Source organism: Melanotaenia boesemani, chromosome 16, assembly GCF_017639745.1.
Source record: "Melanotaenia boesemani isolate fMelBoe1 chromosome 16, fMelBoe1.pri, whole genome shotgun sequence".
In the NCBI taxonomy this organism is placed as follows: Eukaryota; Metazoa; Chordata; class Actinopteri; order Atheriniformes; family Melanotaeniidae; genus Melanotaenia; species Melanotaenia boesemani.
In genome coordinates this window covers 29,511,075-29,533,742 of record NC_055697.1, presented here as the reverse complement: position 1 = coordinate 29,533,742, position 22,668 = coordinate 29,511,075, and positions in this window count along the sequence as shown.

Here is a 22,668-nt window from a genome sequence, read left to right as displayed (position 1 = left end):
CCTGGGCCTCGGCGGTCTGAGAACAGAGGCTGTCCACAGAAGATACAGTGAGAATAGCACACAGAAACACACCGCTTCTTCTCAGTCAGTGAAGGCGTAAAGCTGACAGAGCTTGCTATGTGTTCAAGCTCATTCAGAAACACACAGACAGACACACACTGCCAGCGTCCTTGTGTGTTGTGGACTGTGACAGGATCTCTTCGCCTAGCTGCTCCTCTTCATTGTCCAAAATACAGAGCTGAAGATGTAGGGCAGAATTTCATCCACTCAGCTCCTTCATTTCACCTCTTTACTATCTTTTCTTTTCTTTGCTGCCTTGTCCTCTCATTTCATCTTTTGTTTTGCTTCTGCTTTTCCTTTCCTCTCTAGTCATGTTGTATCCTCAACTTTATTTCCCCTTCTCCCCACGCTTCCTTCCTTTCTCATTTCCTTGTTTTCACAGAATTGCCATCTCATCGCTTCCTTTTGTGTTTCCCATCAATGTCTCCTCTCTCTTCCTTCATCTGATCTGTGGTTCCTGTGTCATAACTCAGGTGATTGGACTCAGTAAAACTCAGAATCCCAGGGATATGTATAAGGTCTTTTATTGTACACAGTGAATGAAATGAATGTGCAATCCGGTCTCTCTTTGGTCAGTTGTCTGTGGACACACGAGACAGGGGTTAGGAAGCAGGTAGAGTGAGATAATACTGAACGGGTGTAAAGGTTCACGTACCAGCTGATGTGATTCCAGCGTTTGACTGAATGAGGACTCCGGAGACTGGATAAGGGAAGCCAAGGGGGAGACCGCTGAAGTGTGGGAGAGAACTGCTGAACAGAGAAGATGTTAGTGGAGGAGTCACAGACTGAGGGCAGGGGTACCGTGTATGGTAGACGGCGGTAGGGGTTTCCGTATATCTCCGATGGGGGAGAAAAAGTTAAGTCCATCATCCAATATCCAATCCTGTTAACAAATCCAGAGGTCAGAGAGCCAGGCGATCCAAACACAATCACAGCAGAGTACTAGACAGGAAGCCAGCAGAGACGAGAATCCAGGTCCAAAAATACAAGGTCGATGGCAGGCAGGCAGGCAGGAAAACAAAGGCTGGATACGTGCAGGGAAGAACCAAGATGATCTGGCACAGGAAGAGTGTCACACACAGGTATATAAGCGCAGGTGGAGCGAATTAATAATCAGAGAGAGTGGAAGGAAGATGCTTTCAGGGCAGCTGGGAAATCCGAGCACCATAAAACGGATCATGACATCCTGTTTTTTTTTTTTCTCTTTCATTCATGCCTTGGCATGCTCACTATGTATTCAATTACTCTGGACTTAATTACATGTTTAAATCACAACATTGAAGCGTGAATGGCTACTTACTCTCCAAAGGTAACAAAAGGTGTGTTGCTGGTGATGCTGCAAGTTTCTTCCACCTTTAGCTTTGTTAACTGAATTGTTTTTATGGACAAAATATGTTCATCATCTTCTGGTTTGTTATGGCCAACCAGATCCCTCAGGTCATCAGGGTCAAGTTTACTTTCTTGTACATGAAATCTGCTATAGAAACAAAATTGCCATGACTTACATGTCTTAAGAAGCTGCTGCTCTGCGTTGGGGCTTTCAAGTGTATGCATAGCAACAGGCCTGCAAGAGCTGGTGTTCAGGAGACGCCGTCTTCATGACACTGTTTATATTTGTTTATGACAGATTACTGCATCATCCTCAGGACACAGCACAAAATAACGTAAACTGAGCTTAGCATTATCAGCTCAGACTCTTACATGGACAACATATTACTTTAAATACATTTATATTGCTTGGTAAAGAGATAAACTTGGCAACCATTATGTATATATATATATATATACATTTACACAATCTTAACCATTTTAAAAGTCCATTTTTGGTCTGAGCAGCTTTATTTTTCATTACTGTCTGACCCTTCTTAGACATGCTTTCTTGTCATTTCTTCAAGTAGTCTTCAGGAATGTTCTCCAGGCTTCTTGAAGGACTTTCCAATATTTTCAGTCCAGTTCTTGTGTCATGTGGCATACCTCAGCCTTTTCTCCCTGTCTCTCTTTCCTACGAATGGCTTCTAGACAATCATCTTTCTACAGAGACCATTTCTGATGAGGCCTCAGCCAACAGTAGACGGATCAACTGAAGGTCCAGATGTATCACACAGGTCCTGTGTCAGGTCTTTGCAGAATTTCTTTATATTTCCTCAGGACATCACTTTTAGATCCTGTTTATCTGCTGTTGATATGTTTTTTTTTAGTCCTGGCACTTATCCTTTTGTCCTCCATTTGTCCAGTGTCCACTGGTTTTAAGGACACACTGCATACCATGCTGATGAATATAACAGGTTTTCAGCTAATAGCTCTTTGGGAATCACCTTGTTGCTGCAAAAATCTTATTTTCTGTCTGTCATATTGTGCTAACTTTTGTGTTTCCCATAGATGCAACTACAAAAAAAGAGGCAAAACATGAGTCTTTGTGACAGCCTGCCAGTAACAAAGTGCAGGAAGATCCCAATTTATATGGGTTCTTTGCTTAGATGATCTTTAGGTTACAACAAAACACTGCTTCATTCCTTGAGTTAGACTTCTTTCAAATCATAGGTCAGTGTTAAGTGGCCAAACAAAAGATTCCTCTAAAAATGATCAGACACAAAAACTGGATTCAAAATGTGGGAAAAAAAAGAAGGAAAAAAAGCAATTTTCTAAAAACATGAGAAGTGTTCCTCAGTGTCACTTTAAAAGATTACAATAAACTCTTGCTGCTTGGAAGCAAAATATAAATAAAAGAGGGCTGAATCAGACGTTTCTGATCTGGTAACAGATGGAAAATAAAAGGACTGCAACTCATTCCACTTATGAAGTGAGTCATCATCATACCGGGGCCCTCGGCATGCTAAGTAGAACTAAAAAGTCAAGTTTGTGTCATTCTTGTCACACCCGTTAAATCTGAGTGTATCCAGGGGTTAAATTGGGATTTGATAAAAGAGGGATCACTACGGTTTCAGGGTTGTTTTTAAAACAAATTTTAAAGGCAACAAGGTGGCACATCCTTCTGGCTGCACGTCACAGTAGTTTTAAATACAACTGCCTGTTGATTAAATCTATGTGAGTGCTCTTGACTATCTCAAACAACTTTATTGTTGTCATTTTGCCACTGAAGACAGAATGGTTATATTTAAATAGCTGTATTAACTTAGCACGACTTTAATTCATACAATATTACAGGTTACTCAGGCAGCAAACATCTTCTCAAATTTCCAGAACTCTCCATGACTTTTTAGAGCCACAAAATCTCAGTCACCACTTCTTCCAAATGCTCAAAACACCATCCACTCAAAAAATTATTTCTTTGCAGGTTACTTAGGCACACACTCATACAGGATAAATCAAGATAAGAAGGATTGTTCGTCTCAATTTATCCTGAATTACTAAAGTTTTGTTTTACTTCTGCAACAAAATACATTCAGATTCTGATGAGTTGGTGATGATGGAGGAATAAAGAATGACACTGTCTTAGGATTATACATGGTTTAGGGTGACTCCATCAGTAGGTTAGGGAGGTTGAGGACTTTTTCTCAGTTATAGGTGTGCTCTGCTCAGTGTGCTGCTTTATTCATCTCTGCCATTAGTGTGACAGACTCAGCATGAATTATTCTCATTTTCATTTCTTGACTTTGAGACCATGCCTTGTGAAAACACAGCGGGGACTTTTAGCTAGACTGCTGCAGCAATGGGATTGACGCTGTATCTTTAATATTGTTGAGAATTATTCAAAGTCAAAGTCAAGAACAGCCAGAATGAAACAGACAAATGTTTCTGAAAATGATTGTCTCTTTGGGATTTGATCAAGTTTTAATAAATGGATCTCTCTGTGCAGTGTGTAGATGGATGTTTCTGAATACAACCATTATGGCTTCGATATGAATAAAAATCTGTGAATTATCTTTGTTGCTTTATTACTCATCTGTGAGCTGCAGTTATTTTTAGTAAAATCACAAAACACCCGACTAATTATGCATTCTGTTTCAATGAAGTGAATCTCCCATCTGAAATGTGACATGAACTGTTACAGAATACATAACATATTGCATACTACAGGGGACACCTAAAATGTTTATATTACTTATTTATTTATTTATATTTTTGTGAATACTAGTAGATTTTGTTGAAGTACATCTTAATTTCATCACTTGGAATTAGTGCGTACGTGCCGTAGGGGAACTCTGAGCTTTAAAAAAACGATATTGCTCATGTACTGTGCAGAAGTCTTATGTCAAGCCTCATTTTTACATTTCTCTTCAAAGAAGCCAGACTTTCTTATAATCCTTGAATTACATGTTTCCTTTGTATGAACTGTCAGAAGTACTGTGATTACCTGACCTATTATTATTAAGTTATGTGTTTTAATCCGGTAGCCGCTGACACATTTCTAGAATTAATTTGCTGTCCTTTAGATTATAAAATGATTAAATGATTAATATAAAATGATTGTTCACTTAAAACTAATTTTAACTGAAATTGTCTGTAAATTGTATCCAGATTGACGTATGAAAATTAACTACATAATTTATTCCCAAAGGAAATATCTAATTGTGTCCAGAATAAGATGTAATTTCTCTCATTTGTATCAAGCAAAGTTTGATTAAAACAGGAACATTATGAAAAAGCCAAAAGAAAAAAAAAGAACTATTTGTCTGTCACGCTTTTTTATGTGGAAAAGAAAGTGCAGGAACATAAGATAATGAATAAAATCTTCTGAATAGATTTTCATACAAACAATTCAGCATCCGACTTGCATCCTGTCTCTTTTCTGAGCTTCTTCCAGTCAGTGAAAAAGTCAGGCTGATGTTGATTCTTGTTTTATCTCCCACTCACTATCTCTCATCACGTTCTCTCTTTATTTTCCTCACTAACTCTGATAATGTCTTTCTTTACTAGATCAGCCATGGTGGGCCTCTAAAACATGTTGATATCCAGTTTTCTTATCTTTTCACTTCTTATTACTTGCACAGTAATATGATATATATTTTTTTTTATTTCTAATTGTAACATATTTAATTTCTAGGTGCCTTTACAATTGTTGTTTTTTTCTTTTTAAGGACTTGATATCCAGTTGATGGAGTCTGAGGCCATAAAGATAAACACGGCTGTCATGTAACACCCTCGGCTGAAAAACAACAAAACAAACAAAAAAAAAGTTGTGAAGTGTGGTTTCTCAGGCCTGAGATGCTGCAGAGCAACTTCGTCTCCAGGAGTGTGCGTAATGAAGGCCAGTGTACCATCAAAACGAGCTTTCAGACAGGTCAGAAAGTTACAGTGTGTGGTATTGCTCTAACCCATTCTCACCTTGTCCCCCCTTATAAACAACCTTGTACATGTTTGTGAATAGTGTGAATAAGAGTTAACTAATACATTCTGATTTATGTTCCGTGTCAGTAGTTCACAAAGCAAACCTCCTCTACATCAACATAATCTAACATGGCGCTGTGCGAGCAGCTGCGTGCTACGGCGGCTCTGCCTTCTCTATTCCTTTTTTTAGTGTTTTATATGGTTCTTAGACGTGGTTTTCTTTTTTCCTTTACAGTAGTCAGTACCAGGTGCAATTCTGCACATGGGAAACCTACTTTTATTGTTTTTCTATTTGGATTTCTGCTTCTTTTGGCACTTTTCCAAACTTCGGCGGGGGACACCTTTGGTTTCAGCCACGGCTCCATTGTTTACACCAGGGACCAGCTGTTAGCTCTGAGCGGCACTGCTCTTCTCTACGCGGAGAAGCCGGAGATTCCCGCGGAGATACGGAGAAAAAGAAGAGGCTGCAGAGCAGGAAGAAAGCTCCAGGAGAGGAAATGGAGGTACAGGCCATATTTACCCTCCGTGATTATGGGAAACGTTCGTTCCCTCTCTAACAAGACCGACGAGCTCACGGCGCTGACCCGGCTACAGCGGGAGTTCAGGGAATGTAGCCTCATGTGTCTAACGGAGACGTGGCTGAATGGACTTATTCCGGACTCTGTGGTTTCCCTGGATGGATTTAAACTTTCGCGCGCGGACAGGAGTGCGGCGGAGAGTGGTAAGAGGAAAGGCGGGGGACTCGCGGTGTATGTCAACGAGAGATGGTGCAACCCGGCGCACGTCTGTGTAAAGGAACAGCTCTGCACCAGGGACATTGAGTTACTCGCTGTGGGTATGCGGCCGTATTACCTCCCGAGGGAGTTTTCACACGTTATACTGTTTAATGTGTACATCCCTCCCTCGGCTGATGCAGCAGCTGCTTGTGAGCTGCTCCACAGTGCAGTGACTCGGATGCAGACTCGCCACCCGCAGTCCCTCCTGCTGATCAGCGGGGATTTCAATCACACCTCGCTCTCTGCCACTCTCCCTACTTTCGTCCAGTACGTGAAGTGCCACACCAGGGAGAACAAGACGCTGGACTTACTGTATGCTAATGTGAAGGACGCATACACCTCCGCCCCCCTCCCCCCGCTTGGACGCTCTGATCACAACCTCGTACATCTGCTCCCTGAATACACACCCAGGGTGAGAAGACAGCTGGCACAGAAGAAGTCTGTGAAAGTGTGGACCGATGAGGCCAATGAGAGACTGAGAGACTGTTTCCAATCCACAGACTGGGAGACACTCTGCAGCTCTCATGGAGAGGACATTGATGGCCTGACCCACTGCATCACAGACTACATCAGCTTCTGTGTGGAGAACACTGTGCCAACCCGGAGGGTGCGGTGTTTCTCCAACAACAAACCCTGGGTGACCCCTGAGCTTAAAGTCCTGCTGAACCAGAAAAAGAGGGCTTTCATTTCAGGGGACAGAGAGGAGCAGAGGAGAGTTCAGCATGAACTCCAGTACAAGATCAGGCGAGCCAAGGACAGCTACAGGAAGAAGCTGGAGGAGCGGCTGGAGCAGAAGAACACACGGGACGTGTGGAGAGGGCTGAAGGAGATCTCTGGATTTGGACAGAGTGGTGCCAGAGGGACAGCTGATGGAGACCAGCGCTGGGCCAATGATTTAAATCTGTTTTTTAACAGATTTGATTCAAACCCCACTCTCCCTGCCCCCCCTCCCCCCTCTTCACACATCCCCAGTCCAGCGTCTACCATCCCCTTCCCCCGACCACCTTCATCTTCACCTCCACTTTCACCTACCCCCCATCTCCACTCCACACCAATGGACTCGACCACCAGCCCCCCACTGCCCTCCACCTCCCCCCTCTCCTTTACATCGGCCCAGGTGAGGAGAGAACTGATGCGGCTGAAGAACAGAAAAGCTGCAGGACCCGACGGCATCAACCCCAGGCTGCTCAGGACCTGTGCAGACCAGCTCTGTGAGGTGCTCAGGTACATCTTTAACCTGAGCCTCAGCCTGGAGAAGGTCCCTGTCCTGTGGAAGACCTCCTATGTGGTTCTGGTTCCTAAGATATCACACGCGAAGGAACCGAACCATTACAGACCCGTCGCCTTGACCTCCCACCTGATGAAGACCATGGAGAGGCTCATCCTCGGTCACCTCCGCTCCGTGGTGTGCACCGCGATGGACCCGCTGCAGTTTGCCTACAGGCCAAACATCGGGGTGGATGATGCTGTCATCTACCTACTGCACAGGGCGCTGGCTCACCTGGAGACCGCTGGGAGCGTCGTGAGAGTCATGTTTTTTTACTTCTCCAGTGCGTTTAACACCATCCAGCCGGTGCTGCTGCGGGGGAAGCTGGAAGGAGCTGGTGTGGATGGAAAGCTAGCCGCGTGGACCATCGACTACCTCACCAACCGGCCACAGTACGTGCGTCTGCAGAACTGTGTGTCTGAGGTGGTAGTCTGCAGCACGGGGGCCCCTCAGGGAACAGTGCTCTCACCGTTCCTCTTCACCCTTTACACCTCGGACTTCACCTATAACACCAGCAGCTGTCATCTCCAGAAGTTCTCTGACGACTCAGCCATTGTGGGCTGTGTGTCTGAGGGGAACGAGCTGGAGTACCGGTCAGTCATCAGGGACTTTGTGGACTGGTGTGAGCGCAACCACCTGTGCTTAAACACCAGTAAGACCATGGAGATGGTGATTGACTTCCGGAGAAGGACACTACCCCACACACCGGTGAACATCCAGGGGAAGGAGATTGACCGGGTGGACAGTTTCAAGTACCTGGGTGTTCACCTCAACAATAAACTGGACTGGTCACACCACACAGACGCCCTGTACAAGAAGGGCAAGAGTCGCCTCCACCTCCTGAGGAGATTGAGGTCCTTTGGAGTATGCAGGCCTCTGCTAAGGACATTTTATGACTCTGTGGTAGCCTCTGCTGTCCTCTACGCCGTTGTCTGCTGGGGAGCGAGCAGCACCGACCGGGACAGGAAGAGACTGAACAAGCTGGTCAGGAGGGCCAGCTCTGTCCTGGGCTGCGGGCTGGACTCTGTGGAAGAGGTGGGTGAGAGGAGGATGTTGGCCAAGCTCACATCCATCATGGACAACACCTCTCACCCACTGCACCAGACTGTGGAGGGGCTGAGCAGCTCCTTAAGCAGCAGACTGAGACACCCTCAGTGTAGGAGGGAGCGCTACCGCAGGTCCTTCATCCCCACTGCTGTCAGACTGTACAACTTATCTGTATAGTCATAATACTGTGTAATATTTATTTATATTTTACTGTGCAATACCCCCCATTATCAATGTCATCATATTCTTCATATCCCACCATCACCATGTAAATATGTATATAGTCTGTGAGGTTGTTGTTATATTTTATTTTATTTTATGTATGGATGTAGTGTGTGTGTGTGTATGTATATATATATATATATGTATATATATATATATATATATATATATATATATATATATATATAATGTATGTGTGTATGTATGTATGTATGTATGTGTGTATGTATGTATGTATGTATATATATGTATATGTACATATGTGTATATATATATATATATCTTTATATTATAACGGTACATATTTTTGCTTTTCTTAGACTTGTAAATAATTTCTATTGCACTTTCTTGCTGTGATGCATGTTCACCTTATTTTGCCTCTCTGTACTTTATTCTATAACAAGAGCTGCTGTAACAAGTGAATTTCTCCACTGTGAGATAATAAAGTCTAATCTAATCTAATCTAATCTAATCTAATAAATTATAGGGAGATTCCTTGGCTTTTTTATCTGTCAAAACATTGCACCAAAGGTAGTTTTAGATCAGCTTATCATGTTTACTTTCTAACATAATAATAAAAAAAAGAACAAGCAGAAAATGAAAAAAATGTCATGGTTTTTTTTGCTACGGTCTTATTTCTGTCACTTAGTTTCTGTTGTCTTTGTGTTTTTTGTCATATTTTGTACTCTTGCCCGTGTATTTTTTGTTCTTCTCACCAGTTCAGTCCTGGTCTTACTGTGCTGATTGATTCACCTGCTCCTCATTAAGCCAATTGTCCCACCTCAGTGTATAAATACTCGTTAGTTTCTTTTATCTCTGCCAGATCATGCTCAATATGTACTTTTTTCCTTGTGGTCACAGTTTTTCCCTCAGTCTAGTCTGTTTATTTATTTTTTTCTTTTTGGTTCATGTTCTGGAAGCCCGCTGTTGCAGTGCCATTTGCTTTTAGACAACTAAATATTTAACGTCTTCATCCACCTCCCTCTTGCATGATTCTGCTTTCTTGAAACCTGACTGAAAAACCCAAAAAACTCAAATTCAAACTGCTTTCTGAGCCGATACGTGCAGCGAGGCTTCAATCATCATTGATGTCAATCACCATACACGGTGCAAGCATCAGTACGTGTTTCACTAAACACTTCCTGAATTTCTCAACTCACACTTTGTCAGACTGAACATGAAGAAAACACAAAGAACTAAAAGAAATGAGTTAAATATATGCAGGAAGAGGAAATGACTATCACAAAACCTCAGAGTGGTAATCAGTGACAAGGACCTGCAGTCTAATCAGTATTTTTTTTTTTTTATAACTTTTAACAAATACATTTTTTAAAAGAAGAGTAAGTCAAATAACACCAAAGTATCTGAACAGCACAACTTAACTAAAATACTAAGAAAAGAAGCCCTAATGTTTTTTTTTTGTAGTATTTCTGTTAGCATAGGCTAGCTTAAACCATTCTTTATGAAATAAACAGTAATTCCCTGCAGCAGTAGTTCTACAACAAGAATACAGAACACAAGCAGAAAAAAAAAAACAAAAAAAAAAAAACATTTAGACACAACCTGTAGACTATCACACAACGGGTAGGATTACTTTGCTGTGGTGCACTCTTATCTCAGCATGCATGACTCACATCAGACTGCGAATCACACCGTGTAGTGAAAGGCATTATTTTAAAAGTAAGTAACACATGCCGACAGCCTGATTTCAAACTGCATGTTAGAAAAACCTGTTATCCTGCTTTCTATACATCAGCAGAGGAGGCCAGATGATGAGTAAGAGCCCCATCGTGATGAATCGTGGTCTAATTATTAAAGGTGGAGGTAGAAAGGTGTGTTGGAGGCTCACACACACGGTTGCCTACACACCGGGCTCCAGTGAGTTATTTGCACACACAGCTGGCCTACACTGTGCTCAACCGCTGACAGGCTCACATGTCTGAGCAGCACATTGCTAACAGGACGCAGAGCCTGAGTCACACTGTGCAACCAGCTCAGGGCCCACTCAAACATACAAGTCATCATCACACCTCAGCAAACACACACACACACACACAGCTAATATCTCTCAGGAATGCGATGGCCGCTCAGCAAGGAGCAGGTACTCAGAAAGTCAGAGGGTGATGGGATGAATCTGGCTCACGATCGTTCTTGCGTGTCATCCTTGCACTCTCTTTATCTATTTGAGCTCAATGTCACTCCTCATTGTATACAGTACTTTCTGGTAAGTCTTTATAAACATTAAAATAATCCTAAATCCTGGAAAAGCTCTTCATTCAAAATATGCACTGCTCTGAGGGTCACATTTTCCGTCTGGATTCATTTCTTTTCTGTCAACGAGACAAGACAACAAGCCAAGTTGGTTGTTTGTGTGTCTGTTTGTACTAATAGTCTGCATATCTCTTTTGATATAGGCTGTATTACTTTTGCACATTCTTAGGTTACAAAAGCTCCTTCAGTAAACAAAGGGACAATCAGTGGAGACATGTTCTGTTCTGCTGAAGGGAAGTCACCCTCAAATCAAGATACTAACAAGGACACCTTGTACTCGATCTGTGTCCTCATTGGTAGTGCTGACTGTTTGTACAGCATGAAAATGTGTCGTGTGTGCAAATGTTGTGGAATTTCTGCTTCACTAGCTTTAAATTTAATGGACCAATAAGTGTCAACTGATTGCTTTTACTCGAGGACTCTTTGACCCCTCACAGCTCCAATGAGCTGGATGATATATTTAAACCCTGAGTTGTGTTGTGTCTCTGACAAATTGCAAAGTTTCGCCTGAAAAGGTAGCATCTGCTTTTTGTTGTTGTTTGTAAATTTTGTCCGGCTTAGCACCGTGGCTTCCATGTTGTGCAGAACAAATTTGCTTTGCTGAAGGTAGTTTCATGGATATGAAGGAAATTAAGTTTTGTGGATATGAGATTTGTCTTTCTTTTTTTGTTGTTGCTGTTTTTTTTTTAATCTGCTCACAGCTGAATTACACAGTAATGCCAGTTCTGACAGAGCGAACAAAAGATAGAAAACAACCTGTAGTGAAACTGTTTTCTGTAAGAAAATGAAGTAAAGAATCATCAGGAGCACTTACAGTAAGAAAAACTGTGAAAAAACATGGCCTTATGGCCTTTAAAATCAAATGTCTACAAGAATAAAGGCTGATTTAAATTAATATTATAAATAAACGTTCTATAAACAAAAGAAAAACAAAAAAATAACCCAAAAAGAAAATGAAAAAACAGGGTCTTCAGTGCATTTCATGGTTTAAATCACAAGTTTGAACACAATAAAATATTATATGAATTCACACACACACACACACACACACACATACATATATATATATATATAAAAGCCAGTCTTTCTTGGAAAATATTCTGCAGACACTGAAACCAAAATGTAGCTCTGAGATCCTGGTGCAACAGTTTGTGCGTGAAAGGCAGCCCATGAGGAAACGTACAAACTACCTACAGCTGCAGAAATTGTGTCATCCTGTGGGCTGACTCTGGTACTCAGACAGAAACTGTATCAAAGGAGTGATGAAATCAGAACATCACTGCAAAATTCTCTTTTTTTTTTTTTTGGTGAAATATGTTACCTACTGTCAAAAAAAAATGGGTTTGAGGTGGAAGGCTTTGGTCTTGTAGCAGGACAACATCTGAAAGCACATTTCCAAGACCTCAAAAGAGTAGCAGAGAAAGTAGATATGGACTGTTTAAAAAGTGGTCAGCGGTGCGGCTGGCCCGGGCTTAGGAAAACCTGTTTTTGAGAGCTGCAATGCACCACTGCAGAAAGGATTTCTGCATAGTTAATAACCTGAATGCACAATAAAGGAGCAGCAAACAGTGTTAAAAGCTTCTGACTAAAACAAACATTTAGGGGCTCTCACTTTTACCAAAGGTTCTGAAACTGTATTTGTGGCAGGTTTTCTTTTGTATTATTTGACTATTTATTTGTCATAAAATATTCAGAATATACTAAGTTACTTTATTTGTAATTCTTAAAATATTGCAAACTATATACTATACCTATGTACACAAAATTCTTATTCTACCAATAATTTTCTTACTGTCAGGTGCCTGTAATGTTGCACAGGTTAACTAGGACTGGCTTATAATCTGAGGGTTATAATTGTGTTTTGGTTTATATCTTCTTCAATGACTGTTTCCAGTTTTATATTATCATCTTAATGTTTCTTGGTTTTTTTGTTGGGTTTTCTTGCGTTCTGGTTTTGGTTTCTGTGTTTGATGACTGGTTTTGTTCCATCTCTCTGAGTGGTTGTGTTTATTGTATGTGGCGATTTGGATTTCTGGTTTTGAGCATTTTGGTTAGTATTACTTCCTTTTCATTTGATAAAGTTTGCCTCATTTTGGATGCAGACTCTATCTATACCTTCAGATAAGGCTTGAAACTTTCCCTTTTTAAGAAAGTCCATAGTTTAGCTTAACCAGTTTAAAGTCTAGCATTTATCTTTGCAGCATGTTGTGATCAGTTTTTTTATTCTTTCAACCTTTCTACTTGCCCTCTTTAAAACATTTTAATTGTGTTGCTTTACTTAGTTTCTAACTTAATTTTTTTGTATTCATTAACTGTCGATTGCATAAAAGATAAGAAAAGTTCAAACAAAGCTCTCTGAGTTGCAGTTGTGCTTGAAATGTGCTGTTTACTTTCTTGGGGTTTATTCTAACAAAGCTGCTCAAGAAAGAGAAACTGACACAAAGGTCAGAGTCGAACAAGCATCAAGTCAGTCCATGAATGCAGCTCAGCTTTATTTTAGGTGATGCAACTCAAACTTGCATAGTCTCAGTTCATGCTCCTGGAAGCCCACATGAATGGATGAATGAAATGTGCTTAAAGTGGAAGAACTGTGGGCATCTGCAGACAAGAAAAATATTAGAGGTTGCAGAACTTCATGAAGAGGGACCCACCAAAGATGTTTAAATTTCCCTTTTATTTATTAAAACCTCTTTAAAAGGATTAAAAATGACCTATTACACACCTAATTCCGAATGAAAATAGCCATTCTGAATTAAACTTAAATCTGAATAAAGTTGCTGGTTTATTCTGATTTTAAATCTGAAATGAATAATTCCTCTATCATGTATATGTTTATTCTGCTTTAAAAATGGTTCTTATAACATGGTCTCCTATGTTGTAAACGAAATGAAAATAAGCAGGAACTGGATTTTTTCTTTACTTACAGTAGATGTAAATATGTCACGTTCTCAACCAGATCTAAAGCAGAATTAAATGAAGCCGATTGAAAGTGTTTTCCATGTAAACCTGCATATTCACCGTCAGTGCTAAGAGGTCCTTCATGGTTTTCTTAGCCTTTCCATTTTATAGCTGAAAGATGAAAGAAATGCTGAATCCTCATTAATACCAAAAACGCCTCCGTATTTAATTTCCATAACATTTTAGATCGAAGTCCTTGTAATAATGCTCACATAATGACTCACCTGATGCTTTCGACCATAAAAAAATTAAAATGTTTAAAGACTTTATATTATCTATTAAGATATTAATAAGCATCTGCTTTACACTTGGGTTGTAAGCACTCATAAGGAGCTTGTCTACACATTATAGTTTATAAATTATGAGTTTTCTAAATATAAATAAGAATTTATTTAAACTAACTTATTAAATCTTGACAGGCTCTGTTTTTGCTGTATTGATATTAACTCAGTATTAAAACAAAGTTTTTTACAGGAAAAAGAGAGAATGACTATATTTGTTCTAATTTTATGGCCTTTACACACAGATAGCTAAAATGTTTCACATCTCTGCTCAAACATTTTAGAAAGCTTTCTTTGCGTTTTGTCACTATGAATAAAATCAAGCAGATATTACACGCTAATTAAGACATGGGGTGGAGTTTTAAGTGTGATTGAATATTTGTGTAAGTGTACATTGCAGAAGGCTTTTCACATATCTTTTAAGACTTCATAAAAGAAGAAAACCACCTCAGGTATAAGATGTGTTGTGAAATGGAGGTTTTGAGTGAATCTGTGATAGAGGCACTCGTGCCGTTGGGAAAATGGCACGTTTATACTGGAGCATTTACTGAAGGGTGCCATAGGATGATGGCTTTGAGCTGCAAGAATGCTTATCTTAATGGTGTGTGTGTGTTTGTGTGTGCATGAGTGTATAAGAACCATAATGCCAATCCCATTGAATTCTTAATATCATACACACATACCAGTCATTGCACTGATATGGTATCCTCTTCTCTTACATCATATGTTAAATTAAAACTGCAAACGCATCCACCGAAGTAATGCATTTCACATGATTGCTATCATTGCAAACACAAATGCATGAAAGGTAAATGGAAGGAAACCAAAGCCCCATGTGGAAACCCACAGCGAATATGTGCAACTTCCAGAAAAAGGCATTATTCAGTGCTTTCTTTTCTGTCAGGGAAAATGTAGTTTTGTCTCAGCTGTAAAAACAGCTTAATGAGAGTTTATTTGAAACATTAGACATTGTAAACAACCACTACTTTCATCTGCATGCTACATTTTTACCCCACATTTAAGGTACAGTGTAAAAACTACTTCATTCTTCTAATCATGTCCTCCATTGTCTCCTTATTTTTCAGGTGGCTTTTATTACACAAGGCTGCTTTTTAAGCCTCCATGTTTCTGTCTGTCCCTGAGTGGGTGTTTGACATCAAACAAAAGTGCAATATCTTGCTTCCTACACTTGCGTTTGGACCAAAAGCCAATATTTCAAATGAAACATTGAGCTGCAAGTTTGTTCTTGATCTCCGAGTTTGTGAAGGGTCAGAGTGGTGATGTTCCAGATGCAACAGGAGCTGTGATCTTTGTTTGAATGAACATTTGTGTGTCTGGGAGCTGCATGTGAGGGTGATTGTGTGACAAGACATTTCAGAACAGGGACAACTGTTCTGTCACTCTTATATAACTCTGACACAAAGCCAGGGGGCGACTGTCATATCTCCACAAATGCACTGTGTATGTGTGAGTGCATGAGAAACATTGTGTGAGCTTGTCAGTCAGCAGGATAGCCAAAGCAATATACCTTGTCCCTGAGCACTGAGACAAAGTCTTTTGACTAACAAAATCTATCCATCATTCAACAAAACTCAGATGTTGCGTTAAACCACATTTGTGTAATCTGGAAACACAGACAGGAAAAAAAAATAAAAAAGTTGTGAAGTAATATTTCTTGGTTCACTGCAAAGAACAAAGTCTTGAAAGTTGCTGCTCCAGGTCAATAAATAGTAGCAGATGTAATCCAGCAGTTATGAACTTTATTTAAACTCAGTGATGAAAAATGCATCACTCTGCTCCAGTCTGTTCTCATTCCCATAGGACCAAGTACTCCTGTTCTCAAAGCCCCTGGTATCTCCAAGATAGTGTAAGTGTCATTTTGCTTTAGTGTCGAGCTGCTAACCAATGCACTGGTGGCAACTATATCAGCCTTGTAATGCCAAATATATTACATTTGATACATGAGCTACCAAGACTTCTGCAGCACTTGCATAATCAAAATGTTTCCTAAAATTCTATATCTTCTGCCTTCCGGTGGATTTAAAATGAGTCAGTGCAGTTAAAAACAGTCTGTAAAGGGTCAGTTTGTTAAAATGGTTGGCTCCAATGGTCATATAAATGGTTATCCATGATGTATACATAAAAACTCTACATTCACCCATTTTGCGAGTGATTGTCCTTGAAGCTTGCGTCCTCTACTAGAGGCATGGAAGCTGGAGAGTTCTTTACAGTATCTTACTTGTTCCTAGGATTGGGCTCTTCTAGACGGAGATCTCTGATTGTATTTCGGTGATCTGTTACCACTGATAGCATTGCTGCATTCACTCCCTACATCTGGAATCTCAAGTACTGGTCCTTCAGGGCCACTGTCCTGCAGGTTTTAGATATTGTTACCTGACTCAAATACACGGGTCAAAAAAGGCTTGCACAGAGCTTGACTTAAAGCTGTTGGAGGTCCATTTAATTTGTATCAGATGTGTTGCAGCAAGGAAATATTTAAAACCTGCAGAACACTGGCCCTCAAGGACCAGGGTTGGGGATCCCTGCCCTACATCCTATTCTATTCTACAGTCATTTAGCAGACACTTTTATCCAAAGCGACTTACATTTGAGAGTAAGAACAACACAAGCAAGAATTCAAACAAGATGGGACGTCATAATTAAGTTGTAGTCAGACTGCTGTGAGTCCAGTTGGACCCAGTTGCTGTCATGTAGTGCTAGAGGCAGTGCATAACTTTTATTATTTATTTTTTTTGTAGTTTTGTAGTTTTTAGCTTGCTTTTAAAAGTGGATAAGGACTCTGCAGACAGAGGAGAAGAGTCTAGCTACTGATGTTGCGCCACTTTCTCTTCCAGCCATTGTAATTTTTCAGGTTTCTTGTGGTACCTCTACTTGATGTTGCCTTCATTCGAGATTGCTACATCTCTCACTCCTCCAGTATGCATGGAGGTTAGTGATGTTATGGTCAAGCTCATCGACTCAATCTTATGAACAGTAAGTGTTTTGAATACAGTTTTGATATGTTGCTTTAGTATTTCAGAAGTCATACAATCACACCAATTGAGGCCTTCTTATGTCATTCATGCATATCGAGCTACTCATTTTGTTATTCTATCAAAGGGGTTTGAATTGCTTTGGAAATCATCTGTTTTTGAGAGATGATTTTGCTAGCGATCATCGTTTTGAAAACAGATTGAAGGAAAGTATCACTTTAGAATTAACTTTGATTATATTACACTAGGCTTAGATACAGTTATATATTCACACATGGTGACAAACTTACAGGCCTTTTACTTTACACAGATATACACATACACACAGCATACACACTTTCATGCAAACATATACAATAATTAAATGGGTATAAATATTTCTACTGATAATTATAGAGTAAGTGACAGGTCGAAAGATTTTGTGTGTGTGAGGGCACCCTATACAGTAGTTTATGAGGAGCAGGTGGTTTTAGCTAATAGAAACCAGGTGAACAGGAAGTGAACTAAACTGAAGAAACAAAAGAAAAGGCTCTACAAAATAAAACAAGACAAACCAGAGTAAAAATAAATTAACAGACATGCAAACAAAGACAAACTAAAATCAAAATGAAAGAAAATACTAACACCAAAAACAGACCGAACGTCCATTGATTATGACAATTTCCAGCTTGACAGCGAACTAGAATATCCAGTTGGGTTATCAGTTTCGGGGTCTGGATGTCCCAGGATCTTAGCCTTTAGTATCCTGTACCTGCTAGAATCACCCAACCACTATGTGCTGGACTGCTTTAGAGATTTCTTTTGGTGGGGCAGACCCCAAGCACTTTCACTCTGAGGGCTGGAATATACTATGTCAATGCACGTCTGTTCCACTATGTTTGTGTATATATGTCCTGCAAACGACGAGGTCACCGCAAGGGAAAGTAGACGGCACGTGGACTTTGAAATAGTGAAACGGTTAATCTACCAGTCACGTTGTATTTCCAGGTCATCAGCCCCCAAAACGATTCCACTTTGATGCCAACCCGTGTTTTTTCACTGTGCAACGGGGAGGAAAAATCATACAGATGCCGGTAGTTGTGGACAAGGTCTGAGAGACATTCTTCCAAGCTATTCTGTTCTGTTGTTCTGTTGTTCTGGTGCAGCCATGATTACTGGTGTTATGTGATGCTTCTTCCATATAGTCTTCCAGTACTGCTCAGTCTCAGCCCAGGGTGGGTCTATTCTGTCACAGAGTGCATACTTTAGGTGGTTCAGTCTATTCACCCTCCTCACTTCTGCTACTTCGGGCATCTTTTCACGTGGGTAGCCAGAGTGTGCTCTTGTTTGACTATTTCTAATGCCTCAAGTATTGACATCTTGGATTTTCTAGGAAGGTCATTATGTTGCACCTTTCTGCTTTCTGACAGCTGGCTAACTTCTCTCTGTGCTGCCTTGATGTTAGCCGCCAACCTCCATCTGCAACGGTGGTATTGCCCCTTAATACCTTTTTTTTTTTGCTTGTCATTTTATAGCCAAGCACCTGTTGGATCACTATTGCTGTGGTGTACATCAGGTTATTGGTCTCTGCAACGGTCCCAATTGGTACAGCATGTGTTGCTGCATTCACATCTTCTCTATCAGATCTTGAGAAGGTTTTTTGTCTCTTTACCTTGACAAAGGGCCAGTCGGACTCTCTTTTTTCTCTCTCTCTCTCTCTCTCTATTTCATATGTCAGTCATTACAAGGTTAGATGTCGACTGTAGACACTGTAGTTATGATTCTGGAGTGTAAACTTAGAATTACAAGGCTCCAAGAAAGTGACTGGATGAGGAGGTGGAGGAAAGTAAGTTCAGTTCAGCTTTATTTGTATGGCACAAATTTACAATAAAGTCATCTCAAAGCACAGACATAATTATTTCAAACCAATTAATTGTGATCCAATGAAAACAAATTCACTTTAGTCCAGTTTATAATAAATGTATTAGCACAAGCCAATTAAAAAAAAACAAAAAAAAAACAAAAAAAAAACACAATTGCCTAGCTAAAGAAAACCAACAGATTGCATTGAATTTAAAAGGAACCTCCAGCTTAGGAGGGCAACTATCTGCCTTGACCAGTTGGGGATGTAAAGGACAAAAGAGGACTAAAAAGCACCACAATATTTAGCCACAGATATCTGGTGAGGGAGAGGAAGAGAAATACAAGTTTGTGCCAATAATGTCATACATTTACTCAAGAGAAATAAAGAGCAATGAAATTAAAATGAAAGGATGTGCTGAGTGCTTCATGGCATGACCCCAGTTGTCCAAGCCTATGGCAGAAAAAAGGAAAAGGAAAGTTTTAAACTAAATTTGAAAGATAGAAAGTGTCTGCTCTCTGAAGCCAGACTGGGAGCTGGTTCCTGATGGAAACCAGATAGCCAAGGCCTCTGCCTCCCACTCTCCCATTTTCAAACCTCTAGGAACCAACACTAAACCTGCAGTCTGACAGTAAAGTGCTTAGTTAGGAAAATATAGAACATATATATATATATATATATATATATATATTTAACAAAAATATATTTCTTCCTGCTTTTTGCACTGCACAACTTGTCGAGAATAACATCTCATCCTCTTGTGTGCATATTTTATGCACAAGGAAATGACAGTAAAGATCATCCTCCACTGTGCTGTCACAGAGGCTGTCCTCATGTTACATATTTCTGTGAGATCATTTAACATTTTTCTTGGTCTTTATGCACAGCTATTAAGCTGTTAAATATACGTACATATTAATAACTGAAATCAGTCTTAACTCTCACTGAGGAGTTGAATAAGATTATTTCCAACTGGATTTTATATATGCTTAACTATAGCTTTGTGATGTCCATATACATTTTCTTTTATTAAATGGATGACATTTTAATTGCATGTTTAAACTATTACATAGTAAAGGCTAGTGGGAAACTGCTCAGTAAGGGGAACTGTTTGCCTTGACAATAGTGCAAAATAAATAAATAAATAAAATAAAACAAGAAATAGTCAAATGCAAATTATTAGTCAGTTAAATTGATATAAAGACTTTTAATGTAAAACAGTCAAAAGAACTTAATGAAGGCGGTAGGATGTTGAGTTTCTGGACAAAATCTCATTTTAATATGAGATATTTAAGCTAGATGACTAAAAGTGACCCACTAATGGTGTCTACAAAAATGCCTGCACATGCTCCAATAAGCTTAAAGGACTGCTTTCTTCTACAAGAAAATAAGATGTCAGTGTATCTGAGGTCGCTCTGTTCAGTCGTGTCCTTGCAGCAAAGCCCTTTAGAAATATCAGATTTTTTATACCTGAGGAGCCAAAACTTTTTCTCTTTAGTTTCATCCATTTTTTTTAATTCAGAAAACAAAGAAACTGTAGGTAGTCATGAATTTGATATTTTATCATCTAAAATCTCTCTGTCCTTCATGTCACCATCTTTTTCCCATTAGTACATTCTCTCTACTTCCTCCTCAGTCTGGCCTCTGTAACCTCGATTCTGCTTTCAGCCTCTTTTGTGCATCATTCAAATTTGAGTGTCTGATTCATTTAGAAGGAACACATACATCTAATGACTCATGCAAATCTACAATCATACCAGCCATAAAATTTAGTATGATTTCAACAAGTGGCATCATTTCAGCTTTCAGACAAGAGGACACTTGTCCTTCAGGTGTGAAGGTGAAAGATGTCCACCTTTTTCACTGAAACAGACTCTTAAGAAAACTCAAAGTAATTGAAATATTCCCAAAGGTCCCTTTTCAATTAAATCTTTATAGATGACAGTCATTTGTAGAGAATGAGAGCAACAGTAAATATGCTTTTGGCACACTGCCGGTGTTATCAGGCTCGAAGCCAGACAGTTCAGCTTCTTTGTCCTCCTCTGCCAAGACACATCACGGGCTCAATGAGACGGAATATATCACATGTAGAGTAATTCGCTTTTATCAAGAGTATATGTGTACGAGAAAGTCTGGAATTTCAGCACTTAGATGCATAGGAAACACACATTTGGTTACAGTTATGTAATACTACTACTACTACTACTACTACTAATAATAATAATAGTAATAATAGCTGGTTTTAAAGTTAGATTAAAACCTGCCTCTCGCCTGTTAATTGCTGGGACAGGCTCCAGCTTCCCCACAACCCTTAACTGGATTTAGTGGCGCAGAAAATGAATGAATAGAAAAATGTATAAAATGTGAGAGTACATGAAGGTTTTAAAGGCTGTTTTTATGATTTATATTTAGAGTTGTATCCAAGGTGCATAAATAATAATTTTTAAGAAACCTTCAATTAGACGTACAATTCAGCGAAACGAGTTACATAATTGTCAGTAAGAATACAAGATTCAGATAAAAAGTGAAAACAGAGCATGCTACTAAGAACAGAAGGTTTTCAAAGATGTAATTCCATTTTCCTCAAAACATTTTAAAATTCCTCAATGAAATCCAGACCTGTAGCATATTCCAAGCAAAATGGTAAGAAAACAGCAATCAGTTAAAGCTGAATGCTGTTAACGCAAAAAAAAAAAAAAAAGGAAAAAAAAAAGGAAAAAGGGTAATAATAATTTTTTTTTCTGTTTCATAGTTTCCTGTATCTTTTTCAAAAACTAAAACTTTGTTCTCATGGAATTTTACTTGAATTTTACGATTTTTTTTTCTTGTGCTTTTCATGTATTTGCAAGAAAATTGTATTTTATTTATTTTTACAGTGTATGCTGTATAGCAGAATAGTTGTTAGTGCTATGGTATGTCGTAAAATATGCAGTTGTGGTGTGTGATTGGTTCAACCAGCAGTTGACAGGGGATTAACTTCTGGAGGACAGGTAGCCTGGATAGACCAGAGATGACGACAGAAGAGACACTAAACTCCTAACCAGTCACACAACATGAGATGCTTGATGTAACTTGATGCATTGGTCACCTTGAATTTGCAGGAGTTAGCTGCTATTTTCTTTCCATTCCGTTTGTACTGTTTTTGTTAGACTAGGGAGGTAAGTTACATAATTTCCTTTACTTTCATTTGGTTTGGTATAGGTTACTTTCCGTCTTACTTAGAGAGTTTATTTAGTTTTTTTTTTACCTATCCTGAAATTACTTAGTGTTTTGTCTTTGCCACCCCCAGCATTTAATAGATTATTCCATAATATCTTTAATGTTTGTGATTTCTATGTCTTATATTTTGATCTCACATCAGGAAAAAATCAAGCATAAAAATTATTTTAAAAAAAGGTTCGTGGTTAAGAAAAACCTGTCTGGATCAACCAGTAGCAAGTAGCTTTTAGGATGAAGAAAAAAAAGGTAAAGCTGCAACAAAAGCAAAGAAATAAGCAGCAACAGAAAGGAAAGAGATGTGAACATCCTCAACTGCTGCCAAATCTTCTATTGTTTCAAAGTTTTTTCAGATAGCTATGGAAACATAAAGGTACTCTACATCTCCAGCACTGTGGCCTTGTGAGCTTCACTGGTCCACTTCATCAAGAAAATGTGATTAGATTAC